Raw genomic sequence first — 12,561 nt, 5'->3', positions numbered from 1 at the left:
AGCACACAGCAGCGGTGGCTGGAGCCCAGCCTAGCAAACCCCACTACTGTGCGAGCTGTCTCCCCCTGCTCGTGGCAAGGCCCTCCTGGCCAGCGATTGAATAAGCCCCCTCCAGCTGGGAGGGGCTTGCTCCGAGTGGGGAGATGCCATGGCAGCTCCGGTGCTCTGGGTCAGCAGGAGGGGCCTTATTCAGCCACTGGCACCTGAGCACAGTCTGCCAAGCCAGGCTCTAGCCACCGCTGCTGTGTGCTGGGGCCAGCTCCCTCCCAGCCGGAGGGTGCTTATTCGGCCACTGGCGCCAGCAGAGAGCAGTGGCAGCTGCAGCCCGGCCACGCAAACTGCGCTCTGGTGCCAGTGGCTGAGTAAGCCCCTTCTTGCCGGGAGGGGGCTTGCCCTGAGCACAGAACAGTGGCAGGGGCCAGGCCTGGCTCTGCCTGGCAGCTGGAGCAGTGATCGGTGAGTAACTGTGAGGGACAGTAGCCCGTCACCACCCCTTCCCAGTGGGGGCTCTGCTGTGCAGTGCTGTGGGGGGCTTGCAGGGCTCTGGCCCACTTGGGACTCCGGTGCTGCTGTGTGCAGCTGGCCACAGCTCTGCCCGTCACTGGGAAGGGGCTCATGTTCCCTCACAGTATGACAGGGACTGCTGCCCCCAATAAGGGTCTTGCCACCTCCTGCTGCAGCGGTAGAAAGGAGGCATGGTCAGGCAGGGACGGGGTTATTCCTCCTCCCTCCAGCCTTTGGCAGAGGGGACAGCTGGGGGCCTATTTTGGGCAGGGAGAGAGTGGGGAGTGCCGGGCAAACCCAGCTCCGGTCCCTGCTGGTGGCACAGGGAGGGGTGGAATTAACACCCTCTCTGTCCAGACCTCCACCCCTGACTGTTTTTGCTTGGGCTGGGGAGCTGAGGGGCAGGACCAGCTTGGCTGGGCTGGAGCAGAGAGCCCTGTCCAGCCCAGAGAGCATGCAGGGATGCTGGGGGTCTTTGATTTAACTCAAACCAGCAAAGGGTCTGGGACAGACAATGCATAAACCCGTTTGAGCGAAATCAGTTAAGTCTGGTACTACATTCAGCCAGGTTTATCTCAAACCTGTTTCAGCCATTTTGAAACTGGTTGAAACCAGTTTCTGATCACTTAAACCAGTTTATGTGTAATGTCTGTCCCTGGCCCATGGGTCAGATCTGGCTCATGGGCTGTGTGTTTGATACCCCGGTGCGATTCTACCCTGCCTTCTTCCTGACTCCAGACTAATATGGCTAACTACCTCTCCCTGTCTGTATGAAAGCAGGCAAATGGCATGAGAACCACTCTGAGGATGATACAGAGGCAATGCTGAGACTGTCTAAGCCTTTTTTACTGTCTGGAAAGATGGGCTTAGAAATTGTAAGCAAAGAAACTGCCTTCTGTTGTTTGTTTCTGTTGTGTTCAGGGGACCAGGACTGTGTTTATATTTTTTTGCAAATAAATTGGAATGCACTGAATATATACCTGTATCTGATTCAAGTAAGCATTCTTCTCTAATGGAAAAAACTTGGCAAGACCAAATAATGGTTAATGGTGCAGCCTGATGGACAGCAATATAGTTGATCAAGGAAGCTGAACTGCTGTGTACTGGACCTATTGAAGAGAAAACAAAGTGTCAGGAAAAAATTCAAATCAGCTGTAACTGTAGTCAGTGCACAGCTAGAATAAAAGAATTGGTCCCCATACAAGAAATACCTAAGCAATGTTTTTATAGCTTTGTCAAAAGTCCCTAGCTTGCAGTAATAGACAATTATACTAACTTAGGGTCATTTTGATGCTGATGTTTTCTTTCCCTGAGGTTCATTATTGTTATGTATAGTAGTGCTTAGAGTACTATTGTGTTAGGAACTGCTAGAAAATGGAATTGGAAATTGGCCCTGCTGCCCCAACAGCACAGTTTCATGATGAGAGAAGACTAATAAAGTTTGAGAAGAAAATAGTAAAATGTATAAGTAGATAGAACAGGAGCATGGGCTATAAATATTGGTTAATCTTGCAATAGTTCTTTTTGCTTAGGTACGGTATTTCATTTCAGTTTGCTAAACAACAACAAAAAAAGAGAGCCAGTTGGTGGGGGGCAGAGAGAAAGAGAGATGGAAATTGTGGAGGGAGGGAGGTTCAGGGGATAGGGATGGAGTTGTTTTTTTTGATATTTCTTCTTTCTCCTAATTGTGGAGCTATAAATCTGTTTTCCCCCCATTACACTAGTCATGATATGGCTGTTCTTCACTATTCAGTTTGTTTTAGCCAATGACTTTACTTGACATGTGACTCATGATAAAGGGTCAGCAGTCTTCTGTCAACATTTATGAAGTGAGTGATTTATGTTTTTATTTTGTCTGTATAACCTCAGTTTCCCTGGATCACATAGCTTATATTCTTCAGAACACAGAGACTGCCTGTCTAGTTTTGTTATTCAATCGCTGAGGATGCTACCTTGCCTTGGAGGGTTCAATTTTATAAAATTAAATCTTCATTAGTGCTGTAATTTAGCTGAGGCCATTGGCTAATATTAAAGCAATATTTCATGATCAAAATTAGCTTATATACATACATACTCCATAGGCTTGTTAAATTGAATGTTCAGTTTTCAGTCAAATAATTTGTTTTTTCTCTTTAAAATGTTACATGGTGCAACTGTTTAGAACAATAATCTTGTTTGGTAGCAAGGTTTTGGGAATGAGAGAGATTGGTGGATAGATTAATTATAAATTCACACTGACTTCCATTAGCACAAAGTTTTTCTTTTTTAAAATCATAGGTGAATTAAGAGTTTTCAGACTTTTCCTTTCTTAAATTATTTCTATATGCCATCATTAGGCATGTAGAATTCCTTCTGAAGTCTGTATGAGATAAGCCTGTACATTAGCTGCAGGATACAGCCTTCCATGGTATCTATAAGTGCACACGCATATGGTGGTGTAGAGCACAGATTGTCTTTGTGCCTACCTGTTTTGTGCTGCCATTGATTAAAAAGAATAACTGCACGTTAGTTTCTATGCAGACTTTTGAACCTGTGATTTTAATATAGGTTCCAAATAACAGCATACCTATCCAATGATCTTAAGGAGGTTATAGCACATTTAGTAGTCTTTTTCTGTGACAGGGATATTGAAGTTTTTTTGTTTATTTACTTATCTGGGTTCACCTTTTTTCATTTGGCACAGGGGGCTATCCTGTTTGTCTGGTACCATTTTAGAATGTATTTCAGTTAAATAACAAAATATAACACACTATTCTGGGTTCAGTACCTTTGCACTGTGATGGTGTCCCTACCAAAGCTGACCACTTGCAACAATTTGGTGAATTGTGCATATGACTAAAACAACTGAGTTTCTCTCTGCCAGACAGATGAAAACGATGAAGAAAAGCTGATCAGAAGGCCATCCCAGGATCTTTTTGCACTGGTAACAAATGCATGAATTCTTTCTAAAACAGCTAAAGTTGCCCTCCTTGTTAGACTGTTGAAAAGGTAGAACATTGCTATCTGTACATACACAAAGGATGCAAAAGGATACACAAAGTAGCAAGCGGGTGGGGGGGGGATTTTTTTTCTCAGGAACCTTGAACAAAAAAATGCCCTTTGTACTTTCATGTAATACCCAGCTGGCATTGCAGGGTTGACTGGTGATTACTGTGTAATCCGTTAGTGTTTGATTCAGCTGCAAGCGTCATAGTATCTTTGTTGTCTGCAGTCCTACCAACACCTACCAGAGTAATGATACAACTGCAGATAAATTTGAACAGCAGCTGTGTGCGTTCCTTAATGATATTCTGAGAAGAGATATCATGATCCTGGGCAACTGTAATGCACAGGTAGGAAAGAATTGCAACACTTGGAAAATATGATCTGGAACTTGGTATATGGGGGGAAAAATATAGATGGGCAGGGATAGCTGGAGTTTGTGGCCAGTAATGGGGTGATTGGCACCAAAAGGTTTATAAACAGACTTTTTATAGCCAGATGCTGATCATGGCCTTATTAAGGGTCAATTACAGTTAATGGTCATTGATTAGTGAGAGTGCAAAGGTGCTGAGCTTTGTGTTAAACATCAGCATCTGTGGACAAAAGTGAGTTTTATACTTCACTGTCAGCTAGTTAATTGACTGTAATTAGATTTAGTCAAAAGCTCTTTTTAGACTGTTTTCTGTTCTAAATTGCTCAAGGCTGTTGAAGCTTAAGAAACTCAAGTCTCACTTCCATTGTAATTGATGAGGATTGGCATTATTTCAAATCATGAGTGTTGACCCTGCCAGTTTGGTGTTGGGACTTTACCCTTTGAAACATCAAACATGGATTAGTGAGAAGATGCTCTCAGTTGGAGCTAATGAAAAATGAGACTGCAATTCAGCTCTTCAGAAACTTTTACTTTTTTTTAAACAACACCAAAAAAAAACCCCCCAAAAAAACCCAACAACCAAAGAAGGCTAAATGAGTTTGACTCTGTGACAGTTGCAAGTCATTGTATAAGAAAAATAAGGTTCAACTTGTGGTGGAAGGTAGCACTACCTTGCCTAGTAAATAAGCACGATGGTAGCATGAGGCAGAGTTTGCAAGATAAATTTTATCAATAGAAAGATAACTTAAAGGGACTCCTTGTTTATCTTTAGTTGTGGTATTTTCAAATTATATCCCTGTATGAAAAGAAGCAGACTATCAGCCTGCAGAAGATGAGTCTACTGCTCCATTTCTACTTGTTGTGGGGTAGAAAGTTCTGGGAGAGTCACTTCCTTTCTGGTTTACAGTTCATATTTTGAAATCTAGGCAGGCACTAGGGGTTTGTTAAATCACTTCTGAGCTGCTGAAGGCATGGGAGAGTACTGCTTTGGTTGCATTAATATGCTATCCAGATCATTTGGCACATTAATCCTCACCACTGATCAGAAGAATGATGTTTGTAAAGGCTGCTTTATCTTCTTCTTTTCATAAGGGGTAGAAGTGCCAAAATGTAGCATCTGTAGAACTAAGTTATTTGTCTTTGGTCCCAAGAAAGCTATTTTTCCTATGGGCATAGACACATGTAACACAGACCGGTTTAAATGTCATTTAAACCTGACATGGACAGGCATAGAAGCCTTTAAAACTAGTTTAAAGCCTCCTGGAAAGTTTCAAAAGTGTACTTGCCATATAAGGTTTTCTTCTTGTTTGTTTTTGAACCAGTTCACAGTGCACTCGTTCACTTCGGTAGACATCAGACATTCTGTGACATGAGTCAGGTTGGTCCTCCAGGCAGCTCGCACTACATACCTCCTCATTTTCCCCCCATCCCAAACCCCACCCCAACTGCTACAACTGGCCATTTTGGTATACAGTCAGAACTCAACTGCCCCTTTTTTTTCTGCTGGCACTTTTTAATCAGTGTGCAGCTTTACACTCACTGCTTGTTCAACAAAAGCTATATTGTTGACAACCAGCTGTGTCCTCACTCCTTTATCTGCTGCTACCCCTCATCATGCCATCTTCCCCCAGCCCTTGGGAACCCAAATGTATGGGTCCAAGAACTCTTTTCCCCTTAAATATCTGGGTAGAACAGTCAAAAGATGTGAATGTGTGAGTGGTAGTAGCTGCCACCCTATTTTAAGCCTTTTGGAGGCCTCTATGAAGACATTATGACAAGATTTCTGTTAAGAGGTATGGAGCATGCAGAGCCACTTTCTTTGCACCACAGCGAAACATAGGAGAGAATGGAGGAATCCTGGTTTGCTCTTTTGATTCTCCTCTTCACCAGTTGTTCCATATTAAGTGGCAAGTTAAGGTACTTGTAATCAAACCCAGCAACTGCCTTTATCATCACTGGGTTGTTTCTGGAGAATATATAAACTTGTCACACTGAAACATTGAAACAACTTCTTCATCTTGGAACTTTGCCTTCTTTTTATTTGGCTGTTTAACTTGTCTACATTTGCAGAGCTTGCACACAGTTATGGTTATCAGTTATTGTATTTTAGTGGTATTTTTAAAGCTAAATGCATCTCCAGTCTTCAAAAACCGAGTGTTATCTAATTTCTTTTAGTGTCTGCTTAGTTGAGTTCACAACATCCTCCTATGTAAATCAGGCACACCTTGCTCTGCTTTGTCTTTATAGGAAATGAGTAACATGCACAAATGTACCCATATGCAAATATTATCCAAAGAGAACATGACTTTTCATGATTTTGTCTCTGATACCAATTTTAAAGTACTTCCTCTGTACATTAGTTTTTGTGAAGCTGACAGATTGAATTGCACTGGAGACTGTACTACTGTGCACATCTGCATAGAGGGTGACCTGGTATTTGTGGAAACCACAAATTCCCCTTGCCTTCGGTTGCCGGACCCCTCATTTTGACATCTGCCTATCATCCCAATGAACTGTTGTCAGTGCTTCCTTAATGTTCTGTGTGACAGTTACTAGCTGGCTAGATCTACTTAGTCTTAGCCCCTCTCCTTTACTCTGTTTCCTCTTTTTTTAAATCTTAATACTGTAGGTAGTCATGGAAGCCTGAGTTGTCTTGCTGTAATATAATCCTTACATTTCCGTGAGTTTAAAATTGGTTTAAAATGCATCTGAAGAAATGCCTTTCAGTTTCCCACGTTGTTCTTAGTAAGGCTAGACCTGTATATCTAACACAGATCCTGTGTTGGAATGAAGTTTAACTTAAGGCCCTGGCAGAGGTTACACTCAAGCTTGTGGTGCCTGCTGCCTTGCAGGCTGGCTTTGTTCTCCTAGGAGCACCTCATCCAGTCCTCTTAATACAAACAAGAATATTTACCCCAAACAAATACATGAGTAAAACAAAACCTTAACCTTTCTCCAGGATGGGGCCATAGGTGGTAGGATCTGTGATACTCTTCCCTTCAAAGATTTTTAGGAATAATTTCAGAATATATGGAAAACATCCATATATTAATATCCACTGTCTCTTTCAATGTTCTACTAATTTCAAATCATACTTCTTCCATACCAGAGGAAAAAAGCATCTCTCTTCAATATGTTAGAAGATGCCCAAGAATTTAAACGGGTTTTGTTTCCCTGGTAACAAGAAAGAAAGTTGGCTTTTGAATTCCAGAGAGAAAGAATGGAATATCTGATATTGTTTTTTTTCATTTATCTGTATCACCAATTCAGAGGATAAGACAACAGTTTGAAGTTCTGTCTAATGCTTGTAGTTAGTGTGAAACTGGTGAGTAAAATGGAAATCGAGGAGTGAGGGGTGAGTCTGTTTAGAAAAAAGTTTTTCTCTGAAACACACAGGCTAACTCAGTCTGATTCTAAGGAGATGAAATTTGGTTGTTTTTTTCTCTGGTCATTAAGAAATACTGTTGCATGTCTTTAAATAGATCAGGAAAATAAAAAATATGACTGGCTGTTTTTATGATTTTTTTTGTTAATTTTTACATAGCCTTGTGCAGTAAATTGTGAAATGAATTCCAGCATTTGAAATATTAACAGCTATAAGAAAGGCTGACATTCTGTTTTGTTGCAGGCACAGTCTCTATCATTAGGCTGCTGAATAACTGTAAAGATTCTCCTTTCCATTGTTTATAACTCCTTCCTGGAATACAAGAAACTTTTCTTTCTCCATCAACATTTGCTTCATCTATTCAAATGTTAGTTTCTGTCCTCTAACTTGTCTAGCTTTCAGTCAGATTTGGTTTTTCCTTTTTCTTTTGGAGGCAGTTTTGGCTATATCTTGTTTTAAAATAACATAAAAAATGCTTAGTTTGCCTACAAGACTATGTTTTGATGTATAAAATTACCAGTGTTAGTGTTTATTTCTCTGTGAAAGTAAAGAGATTCCCAGAATTTTGCTCACTGCATATAGCCCTTGTCAGGTGATCTGGAAGCCTCTTGTTTGGATGGTTTGGAGAGCTGTAATAGCCTATGATACATCTTCCCTCCTTCAGCTAGTCGGATCCAATAACCAGAGTAGCCAGGAGATGCTGACCAAACAGTAACATGAAACTTTACATATCTGTGGTACATTTTTGGACTGAGCTCATTTATGAATTAATAACTGGTCAAGGAATCTTACGGATGCTGGAGCACAGCTTGTGACAAGTAATACAATTGCTGATAGGACATTTAACACTTTTGATCCATTGGGTTTGAAGGGATAGATAACATGAAAGAAAATAAACCTCTTTCACTTTTGTCTGTTACCCAGGAAAGCCTATAATGCAGAAGAAAGTAATCATCTTCTATAGCAGGGGTTGGCAACCTATGGCATGTGTGCCAAAGGTGGCACGTGACATGCTTTTGATTGGCACTCAGACTGCTTACTGCCCCGAGGGGCAGGAAGAGATGTGCCCAGGTGGAGCAGCATGTGGCTGCCCGGGAACAGCCTTGTGCTGCCGCCGACCCCAGCCAGGTAAGAGCCCCCGGCCCCAACCCTGCTCGGGCCCCAGACCCAACCTGACACCACCACTGGCCCAGCCCCAGCCCAGTGCCCCCTCCGAGCTGGGGGCTGTTGGTGCCCTGATGTCCCCGGCCCCAACCCTGCACTGCTGGCAGGCCCTGGCCCTGCCTGCACCCGGCCCCAGCTGGCATCAGCACCATGGCTGGCCCCAGCCCAGTGCTGCTGCCGGGCTGGGGCTGTCCTGGTGCTGCTAACAGCCCCGGGCCCAGCCACGTGTTGCCGATGGGCCCGGCCCCAGCCCTCACCACCACAGCCGCTGGCCCCAGCCCAGTGCCACTGCTGGCCTGGGGCCGTGGACCTGAGGAGGCCCTGGCCCCATCCCAGCGCTGCCAGCAGCCCTGGCCCAGCAGCAGCACTGTGCTGGGGCTGGTGGCTGTGGTGGTGAGGGCTGGGGTCGGCACCGTGGCTGGGGTCTGGGCCCAGCCTGACCCCAGCTGGCTGCTGGAGTGATTGGCAGCGCCGGGATGGGGCCAGGGCCTATGCAAGTCCATGGCCCCGACCCCATCCCAGTGCTGCCAACAACCCTGGCCTGTCTGCTTGTGAGTCTGGTTCTGGCTGGTGTCACTGCCACTGCCCGCCCCAGCCTAGTGCTGCAGCCGGGGCAGGTGGCGGTGATGGTGCTGGCTGGGGCTGTCGGCAGCACTGGGATGGGGCTGGGCCCTGCACAGGCCTCAGCCCCATCCCGACACTGCCAACAGCCCCGGCCCAGCAGCGGCACTGGCCTGGGGCCAGCGGTGGTGAGGACTGGTCTGGGCCCACCGGCAGCACTGGGATGGGGCTAAGGCCATGGGCCTGCTCAGGCCCTGGCCCCATCCCGGCACTGCCGACTGCCCTGGAAGCCAGCTGGCGGTGGTGCCAGCTGCCAGCGAGCCCAGCCCCAGCCCTATCCCTCGCTATCGCTGGCCCCAGCACAGTGCCACTGCCGGGCCAGGGCCATCAGCAGGGTCGGGATGGGGCTGGGTCCCTCATAGAAACCGGCCCCATCCCAGCACTGCCAAAGGCCCCAGCCACATGCTGCCAGTAGGCCCCAGCCCCAGCTGGCCCAGCCCCAGCCCTAGCCGGCATCACTGCCGCTGCCCGCCCGCCTCAACCCTGCGCAGCCCCGGCCACCTGGGCCCAGCTCCAGCCCCAGTGCCACAGGCTGCCGGACAGCCCTGGCCCCAGCCCCATACTGCCCACAACCCAGTCCTGCCACTGGGCCCCAGCTCCAGCCCCACACTGCCCCTGGCCCTAGTGGGTGCAGTGCTGTCACCTGCTGTCTTCCCAGAGCCTGGGGCCGGGAGACAGCTGGGGCCGGGGCAGGGAGGCAGCAGCTGTTTGCAGCCTCCCAGCTGCAGCCAGCCCAGGTTCAAGGTAGCTGCTGATGGCTATGGAGCCTGGGCTGCTCCCAGCAGCTGGCTGGGAGGCTGGAAGCCCCACTGCAAGGAGCCTAGGCTCCATAGCTATCAGCAGCTACCCAGAACCTATCCAGGATAGGTTCTGGGTAGCTGCTGATAGCCATGGAGCCTGGGCTGGGGGGGCAAGGGGCAGTAGGACTGGCAGGCAGGGGCAGCAGGGGCACAAGCAGGGCTGGGGGGCAGGGGCTTTGGGTCAGGGGCAAGGGGCACAAGCAGGGCATCCTGCCATGTATCCCCCTACCCTTGTTTTCAAGGTAGGCGTTGTGGGTTTTTTTGGCACTGTGGCCAAAAAAACATTGCCTATCCCTGTTCTATGGGCTAGTGTCTTTGCCAGAAGGTTCTGCTTGTCAGGGACTGAATGAATTTTGTCATCTTTGCTACCCAGCAGAAAATAAAATTATTATTGAATCATGCTTTAAAGCAGTAAGCATGGGATTTTAAAAAGTGCTTGATAATGACCTAATCCTGTCCCTGCTTGAAGTTTACCTTTCGCTTCAGTGGGCATTTCTGAATGGGCCATTAATGTGCAGCAGTTTATTGCTCCCCAGAAGCTCCCAGGTGTGTAGTTTACAAGTGCGCCCAGACAGCAGCACATTGAGCTGGTTTGGAGCAACACAGGCTGGCAGAGGATCTGGAGAGTCAGCCTGGCAGCCTGCGGTTGCTCTGACTGGGCTCAGGGTGTTGCAGAGGAGGTGGCTGGGGCACCTCAAAGTACCAGGTGGCTCGTGAATGCTACGATGCTGCAGCAGATGAAGCATCACAGCGTTCATGAGCCACCTGGTACCTTGAGGTATGTAGACAAACATTTAAAGTTGTGTCTATGTCCGAATCATCAAATCTGTCTGAATCAATTTGGAGGGTTCTGATTCAATTCAGAGAGATTAAAGGTCTCCTGATTCTATTTGGATTCGGAGATTTGGCCACCGAATTGGGCCAAATCTCTACCGCATGGAATCAGGGACCGAAGCTTTGCACAGCCCTAATAATTACGCTTTCACAGAGCAGTCTTGACCCCTCTGCCACAGTCATTTCAAAATGTTGCTTGCTGCTGTGAGCAATCACTGAGGTTGTGGGAAGTGGAAGATTCATGCTGTGATGTGCAGTGACTCAGTTCTTGTCTCACAGTGAAGTTCTTTGATATGACTCTTCTGCACATGTAGAACATGACAAGGAAGTTTTTAAAGTGCATCAGAGGCTCATCTAGGATCTTTCTTGTTTCTCCAAATGACATGTGGATGAGATTTACATGTAGGCATCTAAAGATGGAAAGCATTGGCCACAGTCTGTGGCATCAGACAGCATCAGGCAGATGAGCACACACAGGATGTCTACAGTGGAGTCAGGAGTGTGATTACATGTGCAGACATGTCTGAACTAGTTTTAATCTTACTAGCTCAAGTACCAGTAATAATGAAGATGCAGCAACATGGATTTTGGAGTAGTCCAGCTGCCCAAATACATATCCAGGCATCTCCAGAAGGCTCGATCAGCCTCTGTCATTGTCCTCACTGTTGTTGGTATCTGAGGTTGCAAGCCTGCCTATTTTGATTGCACACTTCTGATTTATCAGTGCAGGAGTATACCCACAGTCTGTTGGGTGGAACTGTTTAGTTGTAGTTATGATTTTGTTCAGTAACTTGACAAGATAGTTTAGAAATAAACAAGGTAGGTGATTCCCTGAGGGGTTTACAAACTGCATCAGACCTGGAAAATTAATTTAGCAGACAGTAAAGAAAGGAGAGACAAAGGTAAAAACAAATAAAAATGTCATGCGCTCTTGTAAAATACCCTATTACATTCTGATTATTTTTAATTGACAAAGCTGTGAGCCAAGAGGAACAGAGGAGATAACACAGGAGGGGAACTCTGTGGTGGAAAGCAGAGTAAAATCAGTCTCTTGTGAAGTAATTAGAAGGAGGAAAATGAGGATAAACAGACTTCAGTTAATATATTGGTTAGCACTTTCCATTTTGCAAACAATGATAAATTCAGAGCTAATGGCTTGTGTTGCTTCCTTGCAGTGGCTAGCTAGATACATAGGGCATTTACAATGAGGTGGGCCTTATAAAGCTTCTTTGCAGTCAGCTGCAATGCTTCTAACAGAGGAAAACAGGGTCCCACCTGAGCCTAAAAATGTCTGTGCTGCGCTTGCAGAAGTGAAAAGCTAGCTTGGGCACCGATAGTAGTTTAGCTCTGGCAGCATGGGGTTCAGCATGTGAGCAATTCACCCTGATGAGATGGAACATCAACAGAAGCATACTTCACTGCCTTCAATGAGACAGCTGTTAAGAGTAGAGGCAAAAGGAAGGAGCAGGTCCCATGTTTTCATGAAGTCCCTATCCATCTTTAATTGTTTTAATTTTTATGTTAATGTAATAAAAATAAATGAACTGCCACAAGACAACTTCAGGGATGTACTTGGTAGCTGTGTTGGTCTGAGACAAAAAGACATAAAAAAACTAGAACTCTTGGTTCCAAATGATACCTTTTATTAGAGCAACTGGAAAATCACAAGAAAATTGTCCTTTTCTGCAAGCCTTTGGGATCAAAGTGCCTTCATCAGGCTCTGGGAAAAGTACAGATAATACAAGATAGTAAAAAGTCCCCATAGGTAGGAAATAAACTTCATTTTTGTACAGAGGGAGTTGAAGATGGAAGGCTATCCTTCTGGGTCCCTGAGAGTGTCTTTCTAAGCTGTGCTGAGTAGCATTTTGATGTGCAGCTCAGGTAGAATTCCTTCCCTG

General features: G+C 45.8%; 1 protein-coding gene across 2 annotated transcripts in view; it reads left to right on the top strand.

Moving 5' to 3' along the window:
- The window catches only part of GNA14 (G protein subunit alpha 14), a 138,463-nt gene that overhangs the window by 37,126 nt on the left and 88,776 nt on the right, over positions 1–12,561 (top strand). Inside the window, exon 1 of one of the 2 annotated variants that reach the window (XM_019478216.2) lies at positions 3,691–3,836. The exons of the other annotated variant lie outside the window; for it this stretch is intronic. The gene's annotated coding sequence lies outside the window, so the exon portion shown is untranslated. Of the gene's footprint in view, positions 1–3,690; positions 3,837–12,561 lie in introns of those variants that run through there. 2 annotated transcript variants of the gene reach the window in all.

This window comes from Alligator mississippiensis, chromosome 3, assembly GCF_030867095.1.
Source record: "Alligator mississippiensis isolate rAllMis1 chromosome 3, rAllMis1, whole genome shotgun sequence".
NCBI lineage: Eukaryota > Metazoa > Chordata > Crocodylia > Alligatoridae > Alligator > Alligator mississippiensis.
This window is presented reverse-complemented; position numbering and strand designations above follow the sequence as displayed.